The 23,420-nt window shown below is 32.8% G+C and overlaps 1 non-coding gene and 3 pseudogenes across 1 annotated transcript; 2 read left to right on the top strand and 2 right to left on the bottom strand.

The window, feature by feature from the left end:
* Positions 1–4,478, bottom strand: LOC131658578 (uncharacterized; annotated as a pseudogene).
* TRNAS-AGA (transfer RNA serine (anticodon AGA)) lies at positions 1,417–1,498 on the bottom strand. Its single transcript has one exon. It is a non-coding gene; the product is annotated as a tRNA-Ser (tRNA).
* A 204-nt stretch (positions 4,479–4,682) lies between the features above and the next one.
* On the top strand, positions 4,683–6,369 carry LOC131644569 (uncharacterized; annotated as a pseudogene).
* Positions 6,370–13,720: 7,351 nt separating this feature from the next.
* The window catches only part of LOC131644568 (uncharacterized), a 62,768-nt pseudogene continuing 53,068 nt past the window's right edge, over positions 13,721–23,420 (top strand).

Here is a 23,420-nt window from a genome sequence, read left to right as displayed (position 1 = left end):
GATGTTCAAAAGACAAACTCTAGTTTTAACCAAACGCCTAAATACACTTTTCAAACCTTTCTCTAGCAATTCAATTGCACTCTCCAAAGCTTCAAAACTTTCATGTGCAGCCTGCATCTTGGCAACATCAGAACCTTTGCGTAAAAGGGTTCTTAAGGATGCATCCACACATCGCAGTTCATTTAAATTCTCATCCTCACATGATATTGTCCTCTTATGCATCAACTTTGCCATTTTCAACCATTTGGTTGCCTTTGACTTGGAATCTAAGAAAGACAAAATAGATTGAAAGATATACATGTTCATTACTATAACCTTTGACTTGGTTTTCTTATTGCTTCTTACATATCATTCATGCACACACAACCAATTAATAGAATAAAAATTGTATATAATTTAGCTCCTCAACAATGGAACATTCCAGGCAATAGGTACATCTGGACCAAAACAACGCATTCTATTTTATAGTATTAGAAACGAAGTGACTAAAGAAGTTTGCTATTTACCAACACACAGAAGACATGTCAAATCCATTTCATTGTTATGATGAGATGTTTAATAATGCTGAATGTTTGGCACAAGTGTGACAAGTTTTCTAATTTAACCGGAAAACTCATGTTTCTACCACATGCTCACATTGATTGAGAGAAGTTAGCTGCATATGCTGCATTATTTATTTTGAATGAATTATGAATTGCTTGCTATTATATATTATAAATATTAGAAAGTTTATCATATAATCATTGGAGAATATTGTTGAATGAAGGTTATGAACTCATTGCTTTGAGTAGTGTGCTTAGAGAAGTTATTGGGACAAACATTTCTATCTTACAATCAATCCCTTTTATCCTTCTTCGCAACATTGATGCATATGAGAATCTTATCTTGGGAAGAGAACTTGGAGAAGACATTGATTATAAGGAAGAAAGTAATTTGTCAACTCCACATGTCATTTTATAGGGCCAAGCAACCATCTTGAAGTTGGTTCCGACAGTTTTATTGTACAATTAAAAAATGGTTTCCAAACAATCAAAGGTTGATTGTTCACTATTACACAGTGAAGAGACTGAGCGAGGGAGAGTAAATGGAGATGAGAAGAAGCTTTGAGGATTAAGGGGAAAGTGTGGAAGTCAAGAGGGAGAGACAGACGGCAGAGAGAGGGGAAGAGAGAAGTTGGGTTTGGGATTGAATTGAAGAGGGAAAGTGCATAGGTTGTTAGAGTTGTTTTGGAACATGTTTGGTTGTTTTTGTTTGTGGGGATTAAGGAAGTGAAAAAGGAAATGATGTTAGGGAAAATGCATAGGTTGTTAGAGTTGTTTTGGAACATGTTTAGTTGTTTTTGTTTGTGGGGATTAAGGAAGTGAAAAAGGAAATGATGTTGTTTAAGATTGCTGAATAGGAAATAAAAAACAAAATCGTGGACGGCAGGATTCGAACCTGCGCGGGCAAAGCCCACATGATTTCTAGTCATGCCCGATAACCACTCCGGCACGTCCACATTTCTGGAAGCTTGTTAAATTTTGAGCTACTAGTACAAGTGAATTACCCACAAAAGAACGAAAGTATATGATGTAAATGTAATACTTGTATTTTCTAGGGATGATGCCCACTCGATTAACATACTTTATTTATTTGAGATTTAAAATATTAAATGTAAGACTTTCTTTATTTGATATTTAAAATTCAGTCTACCTTATTATGTATTATGACTCGTAGAGAATAACCCCTCATAGCAATTGCATAATAGTTTTATTTATAGTAATAAGAATACTTTTTTCTTGTTTTTTACTACATAATTTTCTTGAAGTTTTTTTTCTACTTATATGTTTTCTTGAAGGTACATATTTCTTGAAGGGATTCTAGATTAGTTCCACCTTGTACTTCATTACCAGAGGAAGCCCGAATTCGGACACGAGTACGTGACACAGATACGAGGACACTGTTAATGTAAAAAACATAGGACATGGACATGGCTATATATTTGATATAATGATACAATAATGTAATTTATGAGCATAATTTATAAATAGTCTAAAATGAGAATTGAAATTGATGTATATTTAAACCTAGTACTCTCTATCAACTAAAAAAAACTTTAAATTGATTACTTTCAATTAAGAAAGAAAAAGAATGAGTATCTGAAGAGAAAGAGTGGAATACCGACAATTGCGACGGTGGAATATCGATGTGCGGCGAAGCGGCATGCGGCAAACATGAAAACAAATAAAGAAGATGAAAATAAATAGAAAATATGAAAAAACAAGGAATATATGTTGTTTTTTAGTGGGGAAATGGAATATGAAAGGTAAATTTTTTTTAAAAAAATTCCGAGAATTTGAGAGATTGATGTGTATGTTATTTGAAATAGTGTCTTATCCGTGTCTGTTATATTTTAAGTTTTATTTTTCGCTGGACACTTCAAAAACGTGTCTGATACGTGTCGTACGTGTGTCGTTGTCTGATATGTGTCTGGTGCTGGAACACGCTTTCTGATTGACGTGTTAAAGCTTCATAGTTACCAGATAAGTCAAGCCGGTCAAGAAGATTTTTTAGGTTGGCAAAATCATATAAATTGGCGCCTTCGAGGATGTTATTGCTAATGCCAAGCTCAATTAAGTTGGTGGTGACATTAAACACCCATTCAAATATTTTGGAAGATTACCGATCATTTGCAATCAAATATAAGAAAAATAGAGATTTTGAAGACCACTCAAGTCTAGGTGGGGGTTAAAAGAGTGAGATTTGAAAGCCACTCGCCTCCAACGTGACTATTCTTGTCATGAACATTGAGTCCTTGATTGTTTCCAAGATAAAGCTCCTGTAAGTTTAAAGGCTTCCAAATTGATGAGGAATGGTTCCAACAAGAGCATTGCGATTAACATTAAGATATTACAAATGTGAGAGATTTCCAAATTGATGAGGAATGGTTCCAACCAGAGCATTCCGACTATGATCAAGGTACTGCAAATGAAAGAGATTACCAAGTTGATGAGGGATTGTACCCTCAAGGCCATTCTATGAAAGATCAAGATATTGTAATTGCAAAAGACAGACAAATTTTTTTTGGAATTTTTCCGTCAAAGTACGAAGCTTGAAGGTCAAGGAATCTCAAGTTACTTAGAGAACTAAATAATTCTCGAAAGTTACTTCTTGAAAATAAACTCCAACTTGGATTCAAATACTTAAATGCCGCAACTCCATCAATGATACACCAACCTCACCTAGAAAAGGACCAAACTGACGACCATTTAGATCAAGCATTTCAATGTGGCAAGATTGATTGCTACATGTGATTCCTACCCATGCACAGAAACCATAGCTCTTGCTGTCCCATGTAGACAAAAGAGAAGTTCCATCGACCACAAGGACTGCCTTAAATTTAAAACATTAGAATGACAACATTGCTCATATGCTTCAACACTGATCTGAACGTTTGATGTATTGAGACAATCCATTGCACACACATGAGAGCAATATATGTGGCATATCTGAGCATGGTGGACGACCGAGCTATCTTAGAGCTTATAGTATGTAGCATCTATGATCAAAAGCTCAAAACCAAGAAACTGAAGGCAAACACACAAAGCAGAAAGCATGTGACAGCAGAACATGGTGTTAGGCATCAAATAAATTGCTTAGGCTTTGATAAAAAAAAGACTAAATAAAATTGTAGTAAGTTACAAAAGTATAATATGGTTCTGAAAATTGTCCTTCAATTAAAATTTCGGTCAAAGAATGATACTTAAGATTAAAAAATTAATAAGGAGTATCAATTAAAATTATTATAGGTATGATACATTTTTGAATGGAAGCTGGTCTTTGATTATATTATTCTTTAGAATGAATCGATACAATGTTATTTGAGTCCCACATCGAATTGTTAGAATGAATAGTATGGAACATTGGGATCAATGGATGATCATAGGCAAGTGGCCTCCGTTGCACATATGTCTGTCCAAGTGGTGGAACCTACATCATAATTTGTTGCAATGGGGGCTTGCGTGGAATTTTTATAATGACCTTTATTTTGGAAGAATTATGGGTAAGCTTTTTACAGTTGGTGTTTTATTGAATTTAACAGTACTGCCTTCGAGTACTTTTTCAGGATCAAAAGGTAGGCTCTATCTAAGCAATTTTTGTAATCAAAGTAGTGAGCTCATGATCCTCACTTAGTAATGGGATACTCTAAACTCTCTATCCATCTTTTTCAATAATGTGATTAACTTTCTAAAATTATTCCTTATTTTCTTTGAGAAGAAAATATATTCAGCTACACCATTTTCAATGCTTGAATCCCTTATCTCTTTCTAAGAACAGATTCAAGTGCCTGAATATTTTCCTCTCTCTATGTATATAATAGCAAACAATTAAAGCTTTAATAAAAACAATGCAACACATGCAATTCACCTCTCTTAATCAAAATTTTATCATGTGGTTGTTACATTAGGTTTCCTAAAAATTTGGTGAACTTCTCGCATTTGTGCAAAACATTGTGTATTAGTTGACAGGCCATCATGGTAATGAAATGGATTTGAAGTGTATATAACCTGGCATGTCCTCGGAGTGTTGTTTTTAATTTAGAGCTTCAGAGGTATCTTTAGACAATAAAAGCAATAATTTAATAATAATTTACATTTGGTAGAGTAAAATAAGGGACAAATTGGTTGTATGTGGCATCCACATCCACATCTGATTCTGTTACAACTGGTCTTTCTTTGCTTGAAGATTTATATATTTCATTTGAATATCTTCTCAATATGTCATCAACACAAAAGGTTATTTCTCACCGTCAAGGTGAGAAATGCGTGGAAGTTAGGGGTGATCGTATCCGTACCAATCCAAAAGGAAAACCGCAAACTGAACCAATCCAAATCGAAAACCGCAAAAACCGTGTTTGGTTTGGATGGTTTTGGATGATTTTTGGGCCGAACCGCACGGTTCAGTTCGGTTTGCGGTTTTCATTTCACAAAACCGAACCAAACCGAGCCGAACCGCATATTTAACTAAACTTTTGAATTTCTTTACTTAATTTATTATATTTCCAATCCAATTGCAATACTGTACACTCACGTCACGTGACTCACTGTTCCTTCATTCTTCCTTCCTATTCAACATTTCAACTTCATTCTCTGATTTCCCTCTCACTCATTCTAGAGAAGCATTTGGTGTATATGTAGTAATGATAATATTTAGTCCTGAAGTTGTAATATTGTATCAATATTTAGAACTGAAGTTATCTGATACTTGTATATGTAGTATGTAGTTTATTAGTTAGTATGTAGTTTATTAGTATGAAAAACTGTATATAGTATGTAGTATGAATAACTGAAGTTATATTAGTAATTTAGTATGCAGTATATGTAAAATACATAGTATGGTACTGTAAAATACATGATACACTTATATGGTAGTAATTTTGGTGTAAAATACATGTATGGAGGAATGAATTGTTTTGGTGTAATTAGTATGAAAAACTTCTTTTTAATGGTACTGTAATATATGTAATATATGCATGGAAGAATGAATTATTTTACTTTTTTTTTATTTCAGTACATTTTTATTTTATGGTGCAAACCGCAGCCCACCGAACCGATCCTAACCGCATTGGTTTGGTTTGTTTGGATGACTTATTAAAAATTAACCGAACCAAACCGAACCGCATGCATTTTTATCTCGCGGTTAGGATGACTTTTATGCTCAAAAATGAACTAAACCGCACCGCGAACACCCCTAGTGGAAGAGTTGTTGGATGGTTCAGTGAAAATTTTGGATGTATGTGGCATCACAAGGGACACCGTGTTACATATTAAGGAAAATGTTCAATCACTTCAGTTTTCTGTTAGAAGGAGAAAGGGAGACTCAAGCATTGAAGCAAGTGTAGCAGAATATATATTCTTCACAAAATAGATGAAAAAGAATGTCACAAAGTTGATCACATCTTTAAAATATATGGAAAGTAAATTTGGAGCTTCCTCACTTTTGAATCAAGATCAAAACTTTGCTCTTGTTGTAAGAGTTCTTAGAGAAGTCATAGTAATTAACATCTCCATATTTCAATCCATTTTGTCTTTCTTGGTTGAATATGAGTCAAAGTCAAAGGCAAACAAATGGTTGAAAGTGGCAAAGTTGATGCATAAAAAGGAAGTTTTATGTGAAGAGAATTTGAAAAACTTCAATGAATTGCAGTGTGTAGAAGCATCTTTGAGAACCCTTTTAAGAGAAGGTTCTGATGTTGCCAAGATGCAGACTACACATGAAAGATTGGAGGCTTTGGAGAATGTTGTTGAAAGGATAGAAAATGGTTTGGAGAGTGTGTTTAGGCGTTTGGTTAAAACCGGAGTTTCTCTTTTGAACATCATGACTCAATAGTTTGTAGGGTCTTTATTTTCTTTCCAAAAGCATCCAAATTTTACGGATCTGCAGAGGATTTTTCTGTCTTCTCAATTAGTATAGATACATACAATTCAAGAGTAATACATTTCAATAAAATACAATGAAAAGTTTATACTAATTACTACCCTTTACTTATTTCATTTAATTTTTCCCCATCTTTTCTTGTCTTCCATTCAAATGCGTGAGTTAGTATGCATACATTCATGATCCGTCTAATGTTATCTAAGTCTCACATTACAACATACTTGCCTGAATGCAAAGTGGTGGAACTTACACATACTCCCTATACAAATTAAATTATTTTTTCCTTATACCTCAAACATAATAGTCATGTACAGGTACAAGAGAAGATGATCAACATAAAAAGTTATTTCAGATTTTAACACATAAGTTTGAATTTTAACAAACTTAAGATTAAAAAAACTAAACAACTTTAGTTACCCTTTTAACAATATGAGATGCACTTACTTCATAAGTGCTCCGAATTCACATGAATGTGAAGACAGTGAATTGTTTGAAAACTTGGATGATGTTCTAATTTGGTGTAAAGCAAGTTTTTAGCTTTCACTAAGTTGTATACTTCACATTCCAATAGCGATAGCATTTTGTCCATTATGTACAAGTATATGAGCAAGGAGAGATCAAAGCAACAAGTTGTATTAACATGGTATTACTAAATATCAAAAGATCAAGGGATCACAAATTTAGGATTTTAGGGTTTTACATCATGTACCCCTAAACATAATTGATTTAAACAAAGTTGATTAAAAGCTAAACCCTAAAAGGATTGACTTAAGGGAACATGTTATCATCAAGATTTATTTTAACCTAACCCTAATTGGTTCACACAAAAGTATGTACAAGTTACTTGGTGAGAATATTTAAAAGAAGTTAATTTAAAAGCCTTTTAAAAGGAATAAAATACTTGTTTTTGATTTAATTTAAAAAATAATTAAGTAATAAATATTATTGGGATTTTAAATTATATTCTCAAAATAGACAAGATGAATAAGGAGTGTATAAAATTTCAATTCATAATGAACTGATTTGCTATTTCAAATAATTATCCAAAGTTATAAAATAAAAGAAATGAAACTAGTGTTAAAAATAAAGGGTTTGGTCTTGGCAGGTCTTGAACCCACACCTTTGCGGTTACAAGTTAAAACACTTACCACTGAACAAACGCGCTACAAGTGATAAACAAACACGCGCATAAATATATATTAAAAAACATGTTCTAAGTTCAGTCTTGAACTTCATCTTCAACCTTGGTTCAAAGATTTTCAGAAAATTGTGTTTGTGATTTAGGAAACCATTCTCAATGATGTAAAGACCAAACATGCTCAGAAGTTAAATGCGAACTCGACCATTTATCATTCATAAATTTATTCAAATTGTAGCTCATGAATTTCTCAGAATACTTTGTGAACCCTAATTTTCTAAAACAAAATTAAATGATGAATACAAGACATATAAATGAACACAAATAGAGGGCTTTTGATCCCTACATTGTGCTGAGTAGAATGGTATTGAGTTTTGTTCAAAATGATGCACAAATGACTAAGCTCAAGTTCAAGAACTTACCTCTGCAAGTTGGAATTCGAAGTATGCTTAATTAACTTCCAGAAGGGATTTGATGACCTGGGAAGCTTCCTGGCACCTTGTAGAAGCTAACTGAATGTTCACTTGAGTTTGAACAGCCCTGGATTGTTCTACCCGACTCCACCTGCAAATAGCAAAAGTTGGAAAAGGAGGTTTGTGTTTCAGGTGTTATAGAAGTTGTTTGAGTGTTTTGACAGCTTCTATGTGATATATATGAGGTGTATGAAATGGAATTTTGGAAAATGCTCAAGCCAAATGGAAGTTTGAGGTTTAAGACTCAAAATGTGCAACAATGGAGGGCAAAAAAAAACCACATGTAAGAAAATTAGCTATCGTGGACAACACCATTTGAAGGGCATATTTGGGCTTTCCAGAGGTATGAAAGTTCTTATATGGTAGATATGAATGAAAAACGTGAAGTGCGCTACTTGTTTGGGGTCCCACTCATCAATTTTAACTTGAATTAAAATTTGAATAAATAACCTCCAAACATGGCTTGGGACTTGGAGAAGTAAAAATGGACAAAGAAATCTTGATGGGCTTTAGTAAAACTTGTATAAATGGGCCTGTAAAAGTTCTTGAATGGACCTCCCCTCTTCTTTTTGCACCTATTAAAATAAAACAAAAGTAACACAAATAACAAAAAAAATATATTTGATTTTAAATTTTAATAAAAATTCAATTTAAAATTAAATTAAAATTAAAATTATAAAAATCAATGGAAGGTTAGTAACAATGAACAAAAATTATTATTAACTGTAAAATCAAACAATAATGCGCAAAATGAGTATATGAATATATTTTTGATTTTTTTGAATGAAATGCAAATGGACATATGTTGTATAATTTTTTTTTTATATTTTCTGAATGCAAATGAAAAGTCAGAGTAATATTTAAGGTGCAACACTAATGCAAGTACTAATATCCTCCACCACTACCTTCGTAATTAAAAGTTGTGTTTTCCCGCCTTCATCCCTGTCCCGAGTTAAATTAGTTTTTTTCTGTTAGATTCGGGATGGAGGTGGTCAGATCCTGTTTCGAGGCGGATTTTGTTGCGATGCCTAAATCTCACATTATACATATTTAACACACAATCAATATTAAGTGCAGCTGCGGATAACTATAACATTCTTCACGTTCTAGACGTGGGGGCTATATGCTTCAGGATTGTCCCCCCTTTAAATCTCCTTGAATGTGAGGTGTTTGATCTTCTTGTAACAGCATTTGGACCGAGATACTTTTCCATTTTAACACGATCATTATTTCAAACACTTATTTTTCATTCAACAAACTCTTGTTCTCAACAGTGCAAGAAAAGGACAGTGATATAAGAAAACACAACAAAAATAGACATAGTAATGCATACACGCTTGCATTATTCAAAAGAATTTTAATTAAATTATAATAAATATGAAATAAAATTATCATTGCACGCAATGTGCATGTTCATGTCAAAAGAACACAAGTTAGGCTTGTCTGCATTTTCTACTTAGGTAAAATAATTGGACCCCTATCATGTTAGTAACAACAAGTCTTGATTAGATAAAGTTGGGAATATGCTAGAATAATAATATAATGTGGATAGAATAATAAATTAATAATTGCTAGTAATAATCATGCATCACATAAACTTGTACTTTTAGCCGTACACATATTTGCACTAATTATTTTCAAAATTCCACACTTTGAAATGTTCAATTGGAAGATAATCCACTAGTTAATCTCTTGTTTTTATAAGCATTCAACATTAACATAAAAAGGTCTTCTTTTCACATTTTATTCTTGGGGGACAAAGGGTCAATGTAACAGAGCATGATGTCTCAAAACAAACATTATAAAGAATATGTTTGAAAATTTTGTTCCATGCTTTCTTTTTGCTCATAATTTGGCATATAACAATTTTTGTTCTGCTACACATTCTTAAAAAAATTCTCAAAAAAATTCTCCTTCATTATTTGAAGCAAAAATGATGATGATTTTCTCTAATATATGTTTGGGTCCTGAAAGGAATTCCGTAGCCGGGAATCGAACCCGGAAATTCTCCAAATGAATTTATCCAATTGAGCTACTACGGATTGCTTGTTGAGGTGCTGAATAATAAATATATAATATGTGCTTATAATCAAAATTAAACTATTTTAACAAATGTTTGAATTGGGAGAAATTAGAATGGAAGTAGTGATATAAAATAGAATACGATAAAACTGTACTGTTTTGACTATTTAAAATTCCATAATATTTATTTTATTTATCATTTACAGACACTTTTTTTAATTTAGACGGATAAAAATTTTGCTTATATTATTTTAAAATAGGCTTAATTGCAACTTTGATCCCTCTATTTTGTCTTTTTTTATTTATTTATTTTAGTCCCTCCATTTTTAAAATCACGATTTTGGTCCCCTTTTGAGTTTTCTATTGAAAAAGATACACGAATGGGGACTAATTTTGCTGAAAAAAGCAAAATAGAGGGACAAAAATTGCACAGAAAACTTTAAAAAGGGGCTAAAATAGTGATTTTTAAAATAGAAGGATTAAAATCAAGAAAAAGACAAAATAGGGAGACTAAAGTTGCAATTAAGCCTTTAAAATATTTAAATAATAGAATAAACATTTATTTTATTCCATTCATTTTGAAATATCCGATCAAAGGCTATAACTGAATATATATTCATTTGGAATATAAAAGCATTACACAATTTTTTATAAAAAAAAGTACATTGTATTGTTGAATTTTTGAAAAAAACCTTACATCAATTTAGAGGATTTACCATGTCACTTCCTGAATTGTATCAAGCCCCCTCTATTTTTTTTTTAATTCTCAAATTGTTCATAAACAAATTTAGAGGATTATCTTTGAAATATTATTTTTTGAAAAAATTGTAATTTTGATAATGTTTGTTTATGGTATAGACTTATATGATGTCAAAAGCAATGTTTCAATTCAGAAAAAATAAATATAAATTTTTTTGTAATATTTTGAAAAACAGCTTTGTAAAATCTATTTACAAAATACAAAAAAAAAAATTAAAGCTGAACCAAAGAAACCTTAAATCTAATTCCTATATAATTGCTGAAAATTAAGATTTTAATGGTCCACGTCTAGCACCCTAATTATAGTATTTAGGATGTCATCATCGGAGCCCCAACAATTTAACAGTTTTTGAAGTAAGGGGTGAATTTAGTTTCACACTACTTACAGGTATGACATATATAATGCTTATAACATATTGTAATAAGTTTTGTAAACATAAGCTCAATATATCTGATATAACGAGCGTCGTCAAGAACAAATTAAAACTATGAGAAAGATTAAGTTTTTTGAACGAACAGAAGAAATCCTTCAGTTTTTATAAAATATAAAGAATAAGGAAGAAGAAGAAGAAGAAAATCGGGATTAGTTAAAACCCTTTTACTATTCACTTTCTCAATTAGGATTAAAAAATATTACAAGTGAATAACAACAATCAATGCTCTCTGAACAACTTGAGAGAATCCGTCTATTTATAGACTACTAAACTAACTTAAGAAATTGAACTAACAGACTGGTCCAGTTCGACATGCTAATAATATCGAATATTATGACAATTACATGCTCGAATGGACTTCGACTACAACATGCAAGACTTTGACTTCTATCAAACCAAATCTTGTCGAGACTAGAGTTTGATCCAATTACCACAAATCTCCACCTTGGAACAAAATCTACAACATCAAAGGAACAAACTAGCTTTCTTCATGCAGCTTTATCACTTCTTGGTGATCATATCAACAACATTGTCTTCGGTCAAAAACTTATGAACTTGGACTTTTCCACGCTCTATTATCTCTCTAACAAAATGCAGCCTCACATCGATGTGTTTGGTTTGCTCATGATATGATGAATTATTCGACAACTGTATTTCACTTTGGCTGTCACAGTTATTCCTCAACCTTGAAGTTTCATCTCCTTAGAAAAACCTTCAAGCCACAATGATTCCTTCATAGCTTCAATATATCCCGTTTCAGTGGTTAATAAGGCAACAGTCTTCTAAAGCGTAGCTTTCCAACTGATTATTGTGGCAAACATAGTGAAAACATATTCAGAAATAGATTTTTTTGGAATACATACAACTTGCATAATCAGAGTCGAAAAATACTTTGATTTCTACTTTGCTATCATCACCACAGGCTCCACAGTAAATCAAGATTCTTCTCAGAGACCCACTTACGTACTTTAGAATCCACTTCAATGCTTTTCTTGTGCGCCTTTTCAGGATTGGCCATATACCTTCTTACAAGGCTCACTACATATGCAATATTTGGGCTAGTGCAGTGATAACACGAATTTATATGATATATTTAGCTTAATTTCCATAAATATTATTATCATTTTCATTTAATTATGTTATTTTATTCTGGTATTATGCGGGTATTTTCCTTTGTTTCAGGTAATGAGTATGCGCGAGCATATTTGTGAAAAGAAGAAGAAACAGAGCAAAATCGATCCGTATTTATTAAAGAGAAGTGAAAAGAGGTGCTAAAGAAATCTGGAGGTGCAAGCATACAAGACCCAAAAGACATAGTGGAAGCCCAACCCACGTGGGAGCTAAAACTCCCACTACTCAAAGGGAGACGTCCGTCTCCAAGGGCCCACAAGCCAAACATGCCACAAATGCAAGAGGAGACGCCCGTCTTCATGCTTCCCTAAAAGTTCTCCACTTGAGACGCACGTCTCCAAGTGCTTACCAAGTCAAATTCAAAAGTGGAGACACACGTCTCCAACTCAGTCTCAATAGGTTACTTTTTTTCCGGAAGAAAAGGCACAGCGTGGGAGAAAAGGAACGTTACTATTCAGCTATAAAAGGGAACTGATAGTTCATTATCAGGGTCCTAAATTTTCCACCAGAATTTATTTTCTCGTTTTCAAGTTTTCTATTAATTTCTTTCCAGCATTTTACTTAGCATTTTTTATTTCCTTTGTTCTTTTCTCACAACAATTTCTACACCAGAAATTGTTGTGAACCTTCGGCAGGTCTAACCTTACGTTAGATTTAGTTTTTTTTATTTCCTTGTTTAATTTACACCGAATAATTTTTGAAGAACGATCCAACCAATCTGTGGTGGAAGTTCAAGTACTCGAAGATTCAATAATGTGATTAACTTTCTAACATTATTCCTTATTTTCTTTGAGAAGAAAATATATTCAGCTACACCATTTTCAATGCTTTAATCCCCTTATCTCTTTCTAAGAACAGATTCAAGTACCTGAATATTTTCCTCTCTATATATAATAGCAAACAATTAAAGCTTTAATAAAAAAATGCAGCACATGCAATTCACCTCTCTCAATCAAAATTTTATCATGTGGTTGTTACATTAGGTTTCTTAAAAATTTGGTGAAATTGTCGCATTTGTGCGAAACATTGTGTATTAGTTGACAGGCCATCATGGTAATGAAATGGATTTGAAGTGTATATAACCTGGCATGTCTTCGGAGTGTTGAAAAATAGAAAACCTCAGTAGTAAATTTGTTTCTAATATAAAATAAAGTGTTGTTTTTAATTTAGAGCTTCAGAGGTATCTTTAGACAATAAAAGCAATAATTTAATAACAATTTACATTTGGTAGAGTAAAATAAGGGACAAATTGGTTGTATGTGGCATCCACATCCACATATGATTCTGTTACAACTGGTCTTTCTTTGCTTGAAGATTTATATATTTCATTGGAATATCTTCTCAATATGTCATCAACACAAAAGGTTATTTCTCACCGTCAAGGTGAGAAATGCATGGAAGAGTTGTTGGATGGTTCAGTGAAAATTTTGGATGTATGTGGCACCATAAGGGACACCGTGTTGCAGATTAAGGAAAATGTTCAATCACTTTAGTCTTCTCTTAGAAGGAGAAAGGGAGACTCAAGTATTGAAGCTAGTGTAGCAGAATATAAATTCTTCACAAAAAAGATGAAAAAGAATGTCACAAAGTTGACCACATCTTTAAAATATATGGAAAGTAAATTTGGAGCTTCCTCACTATTGAATCAAAATCAAGACTTTGCTGTTGTTGTAAGAGTTCTTAGAGAAGTCATAGTAATTAACATTGTAACGCCCCGAATTTAATTAATTAGTGAATTAAATTATTTAAGAATTTGATTATTGGATTTACTCGAAGTTCGATAATCAATCGATTTGTCGGTATTATTTTGGGAAGCGTATTTGGATTATTAAAGTTAAAGTCGGATTTTATTCGGTTAGCCGGAGAATTAGTAAAATTGATTTATATTGAAGGAATAATATTAGAAATAATATTATTATTTATATTGGATTATTTGCATTTAATTCGATTTTTATCGACGAAGTCAGAATTATTTTATTAAGTTGACATGGTAATTAATCGGATTAATTTGGTGGAATTAAGTCGGAGTATTCTTTTATAAATGAGCTTAGAAATAATATTGGGTTTAATTTACGTTGTTGTGGAGTAATAAGGGAGTATGTCTCTAGGTCCATTTAAGCTTATTAAGTGATATAATGTTATTTATTTGGAAATAGAGAAGTGGATGAGGTAGTGTTATAAATAAGAAAGCCAATGAGTAAAGGGGGTTAGGGTTTGAAGAAGAGTAGAAGAGGCAACAAGATAAGTGGAGGAAGGGATTACTAGAAGTTGCAAATCTTCCATTGAAGAGCAAATCAACCATCAAACCCAAGGTAAGGGGAGATTCTTTCTACCTAAATGAAACAATGAGGGATTATATGTGGGGTTTAGTATTTAGGAAAAATTGTTGTCTGTGCTTAATTTGTTTCGTTCTGTGTTGATTTTCGTTTCATTTTGTTTACAAATTACAACCTGTATGTAATGAAACATGGTTATATTTTCAAAGGCATAAGTGTAGCTTTTCTTTAGAAAACCAAACGCAGTACCGTACCGAGGCATGTGTGTAGAAACTTTATCCATAGTTTGTGGTTCTTTAGAAAACAATACAGTTACTGTAGCCATCGCCACTTGGTTGATTTTTGTTTGATTGTTTCTTTGTTTAATGTTGCTTGTGTTTGTAGACATATTTTAATTCATGGTCACATTTTTCCTGGTACAAAAGAAATGATTCTCTTATATTAAATTAAGTGTGTAGCATGGTATGGCTAGTAGTAGATTAATCCAAGTTACTCCATACCAACATTTTGTTTAACACCTGTAGTACGCTTTTCTTTAATATGTATGATGTATGTATGATGTACCTAAGTTACATATCCAACAAAGACTTTATCCATGACATCATACATCCTTAATCTTTGACCAATATTTTGCAATACCTCTAATGAAGTAAGTGCCTTTGGCACATCCCTATGGCTAGTGGCGACACACTCATGTGTGGAATAAGCCTTACAATCTGATTCACTTGCCTCCTATAAATTGTAGCCATTTCTTTTGTTTGTTCTAATAGAAGAATGATCTGAATAGTAGAAACAAGCAGAAACAAGCAGTATAACCCCTATGTGCTATATATCCTCTAAATTAATAAATTGCAGTAGTGATAATGGTGTTTAAAAATAGAACCGAATTAGAAAATTAGGCGGTATAATTAATTATCCGTAATTTAATGAAAATTTACGTGGTAGCTAAGTTTAATTAGTAGATTAACATGGTGGTGTTATTTCGTTGAAATTGTGATTTTTACGAATCGACCGAAATTATTCTTTATAAATAAATTTTAACAATTTAATAGAGTTGTCAATAGAGTTATTAAAGTTGTCAATAGAGTTATTAAAGTTGTCAATAGAGTTGTTAGAGTTGACAATAAAGTTGTTAGAGTTGTTTTGAATTATTAAGAGTCATACTTTTGTTGTTTCGAGTAATTCTGACATATTTAGAGTTGGCAGTGTATAATGTCGGTGTTTGCTTTTCATTGGAACTTTAAGAATTCATATATTTTAAACTGTAACTCCGTTTGAGTCTCCGTTCAAGGCGTTAGAAAGATAGCGCGATATTCTTTTCAATAAAAATGGTCTTGAGCAATAGAACACTAGAAAATGGAAATGTAATAGAAATAGAATTGAATTGAAATTAATATAGTGTGATTATTAATTGGTTGATTAAATTAATAGTTGAATTAATTTCAATGTGTTTAATTGGTTGGAATATAATTTGGAATTTGATCAACTATTTGGTTTGTCGGTAAATTACGGTATTTTGGGAATTTGTCCGTAATTGTGTTTTGGCTTGAATATGTTTATGTTGAGAATAAGTAATGTATACGCCATGATGTTGTGCTAATATTGATTCTCTATGAGTAGTTGGATAGCATTAATTCTAATAATTAATTGTTTGATGTGGAAAGTGTGTGTTCATGTATAATTGACAAAAATGAGAATTAACATGAGATAGTATGGTTACTAGTGTTAATTGGATAGTGTGAATCGTAATTGATTAATTGACCTCTCATATGTGAATGATGTGTGTGTGTTGTGAATGTTGTGTACAATTGGTGGATAATTCATAGAGTTGAATTATTGTGATATGCGGAAAGTTAAGATGGTAGAGATGATCTTAATTGCATATATTTGTGATATTGTACATACATTCATATCATAGTGTGCCTTGAAACACAGGTGGATTTGCTTTGAAACACAAGCGGGCTTGGATTCTAGAGTGAATCGGAAGCCGTAAACTATATGTTTACAATTGGTGGACTTTGATCTTGTCCGGATCGGAAGTGTGGCTTAGATTCTAGAGATATGAATCGGAGGCCGGTGAAACTTAGAATTTCACATTGGTACCACATGCATAGTGTCACATGTTTCATTGAGTCACATTAGAGTTATGTGATAGTTGACTATGTGCATTATGTTGTCATGATATGTGCATGATTGTGATAATTGATTATGTGCATTATGTTGTTGTAATAAGTGTACGAGTGAACAATTGATTATGTGCATTGATGTCGTAATGCTATGTGTATGAGTTTGGTAATTGATTATGTACACTTGGTGTTGTAGCGATATTTGTATTAGTTGATAATTGAGAATGGGTGATGTTTGAATACGTAATTGGTTAAATGCGGGAATATGTGATAATTATGGCTATGTGTATAATTGAGAATATAGTATTGAGATATTATACTCTTATACTTGGTGTACGCTTAATATATGTGAATTATGATTATCATTAATTTTATGATTAGGCAAGTGTAATGCATTCCTATAATTGTTGATTTAACCATTGTATCTCATTATACTTTCTTCATAATGGTTTGTATTCTCACCCTTCTGTTTAATGTTGCCCTCGTTTGGCGACATGCAGGTTCTGGAGTTAGTAGCTCGCGTGTGATCTTAGTCGGAGTTTCTTCCGAGTTATTTGGAGATTAGGTAGTGAGTCGATGCTCTGGTCATGTAACACTAGGTAGACTAGTTATTTGAACTCATGTTTCTATTCGGTTATGTATTACGTTTGATTTGAGAACCTGTTATGTTACTACTTGATGTTTGATAGGCTCTTAAGCCAAAAATTCTGAATTATGTTTTAATTTATGTTGATATGATTATTGAGACTTGATCATGGTATGGGACATTGATCATTTTATGAAACACATGAGTATTTAGTAGTTTCCGCTGTGAATGCATATTCTGGATAAAGTATGATTAATTGAGAAGTGTTATTTGAAATGACCAGGTGTATCATATATTGTAAGTAAATGCTGTCGGTTTTTAAAGGCTTTTAGTTTTTAAAAACATCGATGTGACGCCCTTTTGTTATATGCATGCTTATTCTCTGATTATATACTTATTTATTTTGGGGTATTAAAGGGGTGTTACATTAGTGGTATCAGAGCATGGTCGACCAGTTGGTCAATAGTCGTTAATGTTGTCTAATCCTGTTGTATTTGATTTGTGTATCTGACACAATCGATACTGTTTTATCTGTTTAGTTGTTGGATGTCTTAGGACAATGGTTGCAGGAACGAATGGTAACATTAATGTTGAGGCAGTGATGAAGTGGACTGGTGCGATTGGACAAGCGCCACAAGAGAGTGCTGGTTATGGAGGAAAGGAAGAGTTTTGTGCTTTTGGAGATTTCTGAAGGTGCAATCCACCGATCTTTGAAGGAGAGTATGGACCGAACAAAGCACAAGCATGGATGAGAGAAATTGAGAAGATCTTTCAAGTCATGAGTTGCACTGATGTATATAAAGTACGGTTTGGTACTCACATGCTGACAAAAGGAGCTGACGATTGGTGGAGTAATACTGTGCGGAGATTTGAAAGAGAAGGTATTGAAGTTACTTGGACTCTTTTCTGTGATGCATTTTTGGAAAAACTATTTTCCAGAAGATGTGCGTGGAAAGAAAGAAATGAGGTTTCTAAAGTTGAAGCGAGGAAGAGGACAATCCAGCGGGAAACCATATGATGACAAGAGAGAACAATCTGATTTTGGCAAGAAGCTAAGTGGGGGAGGAACTTTTACTCCACTTAAGTGTTTCGGATGTTATATTGAAGGTCATTGTGCCGTAGATTGTGATAGGAATCCTGTGATGGTCATAAAGCACACAAGTGTAGAATTGGTTTGAGTGTCATTTGTTACAATTGTGGTGAGCGAGGTCACATTAGTACCAAATGTGATAAGCCAAAGAAAGAGTAAGCGAAAGGAAAAGCATTTGCGTTGCCTGGTGCTGAGACCACTGCTAAAAAGAGGTTAATCTGAGGTACGTATTTTATTATTGATGATGGTGCAACGTATTCTTTCGTTTCTTTGGATTGTGGTGTGAGATTGGATCTTGTTTTATCTGTTATGCATAGAAGTATGGTTATTGACACAACTGTTGTGGTTTTGTTTCTACTTCTTTTGCGTGTTTGAATTATCCGTGGAGCATCTTGGTAGAGATTTCGGGATTGATTTAGTTTGTTTTCCGCTAGACCAATTTGATGAGAATTTTGGTATGAACTGTTTGGAGCCTAAGCAAGTAATTGTAATTTTAAGAGAGATGTTGGGTATTGGTGTTTTAAGTGATTTCGAGTGCGAGTTCTGAAGGAACACTATTATGGTTTAGTAACGATGGTATATGTTTCATTATGATTGTCGACTGTCTATTGACAAATTGAGGACTTGATCACCCTTAATCTATTGTTGATAGGAGACGATATCGTATTGAACGAGATAAAATTGTCTTACTAACTTGGTAGCGTGTAAAGCGACTAAGGAGAAGTTGAAGAGTAGATTTGAGGAATTGTTTGAGAGGAGGTTCATTGTCTGAGTGTATAGCCGTAGAGTTACCCCTGTTCGTCGAGTAAGAAGAAAGAAGGTTCTATGAGGTAATGTTTCTTAAGGATATTTGATTCTGAGAGCGACGATGATCATGTTTAACATTTAAGGATTGTGTTATCGGTGCTGAAAGAGAAGGTTATGTAAAGCTTTCTGAATGTGAGTTTTGGTTGGAAGAAGTGAATTTTCTTGGATATGGGATTTCGAGTTGAGATGTGTTGATGCAGATATCGATAAGTGGTAGCTTATGCTTCAAGGTAACTTAAAGTACATAAGAGGAATTATTCGATGTATGTATTGGAGTTGTTTGTCGTTGTGTTTGTTTTGGAGTGTAAGAGGCATCGTTTGTTTGGATCAAGGTTTGATGTGTTGAGTGATCACAAGAGTTGAATATGAGGTAAACAAGACGAGTAGAATTTCAAAGGATTATAATCTTTGGTTTGAATTACCACCCTTGAAAAGCGAAGGTTGTGGCCGATGCATTGAGTAGGAAATAATTTTATAAGTTATGTTGTGGATTCAAGAATTGGAACTCGTTGGAATGATTTAGAGAGTTGAGTTTGGTTGTGAAGCGACGTCTTCGTGTGTTAAGTTGGTATGTTGAAGCCTACTTGTGATATTTTTGACAAGATTAGAGAAGGTTAGAAATCGGATTTTGCAATTTGTTGACACGATGATATTGATTAATCAAGGAAAAAGTGATAACTTTTGGATTGTCGAGAATGGTGTCATGAGATGGTTGTGTCGACTGAATTTTCGAGGACGAAAATATCCTAAGTGGGGGAGAGTTGTAACGCCCCGAATTTAATTAATTAGTGAATTAAATTATTTAAGAATTTGATTATTGGATTTACTCGAAGTTCGATAATCAATCGATTTGTCGGTATTATTTTGGGAAGCGTATTTGAATTATTAAAGTTAAAGTCGGATTTTATTCGGTTAGCCGGAGAATTAGTAAATTGATTTATATTGAAGGAATAATATTAGAAATAATATTATTATTTATATTGGATTATTTGCATTTAATTCGATTTTTATCGACGAAGTTTGAATTATTTTATTAAGTTGGCATGGTAATTAATCGGATTAATTTGGTGGAATTAAGTCGGAGTATTCTTTTATAAATGAGCTTAGAAATAATATTGGGTTTAATTTACGTTGTTGTGGAGTAATAAGGGAGTATGTCTCTAGGTCCATTTAAGCTTATTAAGTGATATAATGTTATTTATTTGGAAATAGAGAAGTGGATGAGGTAGTGTTATAAATAAGAAAGCCAATGAGTAAAAGGGGTTAGGGTTTGAAGAAGAGTAGAAGAGGCAACAAGATAAGTGGAGGAAGGGATTACTAGAAGTTGCAAATCTTCCATTGAAGAGCAAATCAACCATCAAACCCAAGGTAAGGGGAGATTCTTTCTACCTAAATGAAACAATGAGGGATTATATGTGGGGTTTAGTATTTAGGAAAAATTGTTGTCTGTGCTTAATTTGTTTCGTTCTGTGTTGATTTTCGTTTCATTTTGTTTACAAATTACAACCTGTATGTAATGAAACATGGTTATATTTTCAAAGGCATAAGTGTAGCTTTTCTTTAGAAAACCAAACGCAGTACCGTACCGAGGCATGTGTGTAGAAACTTTATCCATAGTTTGTGGTTCTTTAGAAAACAATACAGTTACTGTAGCCATCGCCACTTGGTTGATTTTTGTTTGATTGTTTCTTTGTTTAATGTTGCTTGTGTTTGTAGACATATTTTAATTCATGGTCACATTTTTCCTGGTACAAAAGAAATGATTCTCTTATATTAAATTAAGTGTGTAGCATGGTATGGCTAGTAGTAGATTAATCCAAGTTACTCCATACCAACATTTTGTTTAACACCTGTAGTACGCTTTTCTTTAATATGTATGATGTATGTATGATGTACCTAAGTTACATATCCAACAAAGACTTTATCCATGACATCATACATCCTTAATCTTTGACCAATATTTTGCAATACCTCTAATGAAGTAAGTGCCTTTGGCACATCCCTATGGCTAGTGGCGACACACTCATGTGTGGAATAAGCCTTACAATCTGATTCACTTGCCTCCTATAAATTGTAGCCATTTCTTTTGTTTGTTCTAATAGAAGAATGATCTGAATAGTAGAAACAAGCAGAAACAAGCAGTATAACCCCTATGTGCTATATATCCTCTAAATTAATAAATTGCAGTAGTGGTAATGGTGTTTAAAAATAGAACCGAATTAGAAAATTAGGCGGTATAATTAATTATCCGTAATTTAATGAAAATTTACGTGGTAGCTAAGTTTAATTAGTAGATTAACATGGTGGTGTTATTTCGTTGAAATTGTGATTTTTACGAATCGACCGAAATTATTCTTTATAAATAAATTTTAACAATTTAATAGAGTTGTCAATAGAGTTATTAAAGTTGTCAATAGAGTTGTTAGAGACAGTTGACAATAAAGTTGTTAGAGTTGTTTTGAATTATTAAGAGTCATACTTTTGTTGTTTCGAGTAATTCTGACATATTTAGAGTTGACAGTGTATAATGTCGGTGTTTGCTTTTCATTGGAACTTTAACAATTCATATATTTTAAACTGTAACTCCGTTTGAGTCTCCGTTCAAGGCGTTAGAAAGATAGCGCGATATTCTTTTCAATAAAAATGGTCTTGAGCAATAGAACACTAGAAAATGGAAATGTAATAGAAATAGAATTGAATTGAAATTAATATAGTGTGATTATTAATTGGTTGATTAAATTAATAGTTGAATTAATTTCAATGTGTTTAATTGGTTGGAATATAATTTGGAATTTGATCAACTATTTGGTTTGTCGGTAAATTACGGTATTTTGGGAATTTGTCCGTAATTGTGTTTTGGCTTGAATATGTTTATGTTGAGAATAAATAATGTATACGCCATGATGTTGTGCTAATATTGATTCTCTATGAGTAGTTGGATAGCATTAATTCTAATAATTAATTGTTTGATGTGGAAAGTGTGTGTTCATGTATAATTGACAAAAACGAGAATTAACATGAGATAGTATGGTTACTAGTGTTAATTGGATAGTGTGAATCGTAATTGATTAATTGACCTCTCATATGTGAATGATGTGTGTGTGTTGTGAATGTTGTGTACAATTGGTGGATAATTCATAGAGTTGAATTATTGTGATATGCGGAAAGTTAAGATGGTAGAGATGATCTTAATTGCATATATTTGTGATATTGTACATACATTCATATCATAGTGTGCCTTGAAACACAGGTGGATTTGCTTTGAAACACAAGCGGGCTTGGATTCTAGAGTGAATCGGAAGCCGTAAACTATATGTTTACAATTGGTGGACTTTGATCTTGTCCGGATCGGAAGTGTGGCTTAGATTCTAGAGATATGAATCGGAGGCCGGTGAAACTTAGAATTTCACATTGGTACCACATGCATAGTGTCACATGTTTCATTGAGTCACATTAGAGTTATGTGATAGTTGACTATGTGCATTATGTTGTCATGATATGTGCATGATTGTGATAATTGATTATGTGCATTATGTTGTTGTAATAAGTGTACGAGTGAACAATTGATTATGTGCATTGATGTCGTAATGCTATGTGTATGAGTTTGGTAATTGATTATGTACACTTGGTGTTGTAGCGATATTTGTATTAGTTGATAATTGAGAATGGGTGATGTTTGAATACGTAATTGGTTAAATGCGGGAATATGTGATAATTATGGCTATGTGTATAATTGAGAATATAGTATTGAGATATTATACTCTTATACTTGGTGTACGCTTAATATATGTGAATTATGATTAGCATTAATTTTATGATTAGGCAAGTGTAATGCATTCCTATAATTGTTGATTTAACCATTGTATCTCATTATACTTTCTTCATAATGGTTTGTATTCTCACCCTTCTGTTTAATGTTGCCCTCGTTTGGCGACATGCAGGTTCTGGAGTTAGTAGCTCGCGTGTGATCTTAGTCGGAGTTTCTTCCGAGTTATTTGGAGATTAGGTAGTGAGTCGATGCTCTGGTCATGTAACACTAGGTAGACTAGTTATTTGAACTCATGTTTCTATTCGGTTATGTATTACGTTTGATTTGAGAACCTGTTATGTTACTACTTGATGTTTGATAGGCTCTTAAGCCAAATATTCTGAATTATGTTT

The sequence above is a fragment of the Vicia villosa genome, linkage group LG1 (assembly GCF_029867415.1).
Source record: "Vicia villosa cultivar HV-30 ecotype Madison, WI linkage group LG1, Vvil1.0, whole genome shotgun sequence".
Classification (NCBI taxonomy): domain Eukaryota; kingdom Viridiplantae; phylum Streptophyta; class Magnoliopsida; order Fabales; family Fabaceae; genus Vicia; species Vicia villosa.
This window is presented reverse-complemented; position numbering and strand designations above follow the sequence as displayed.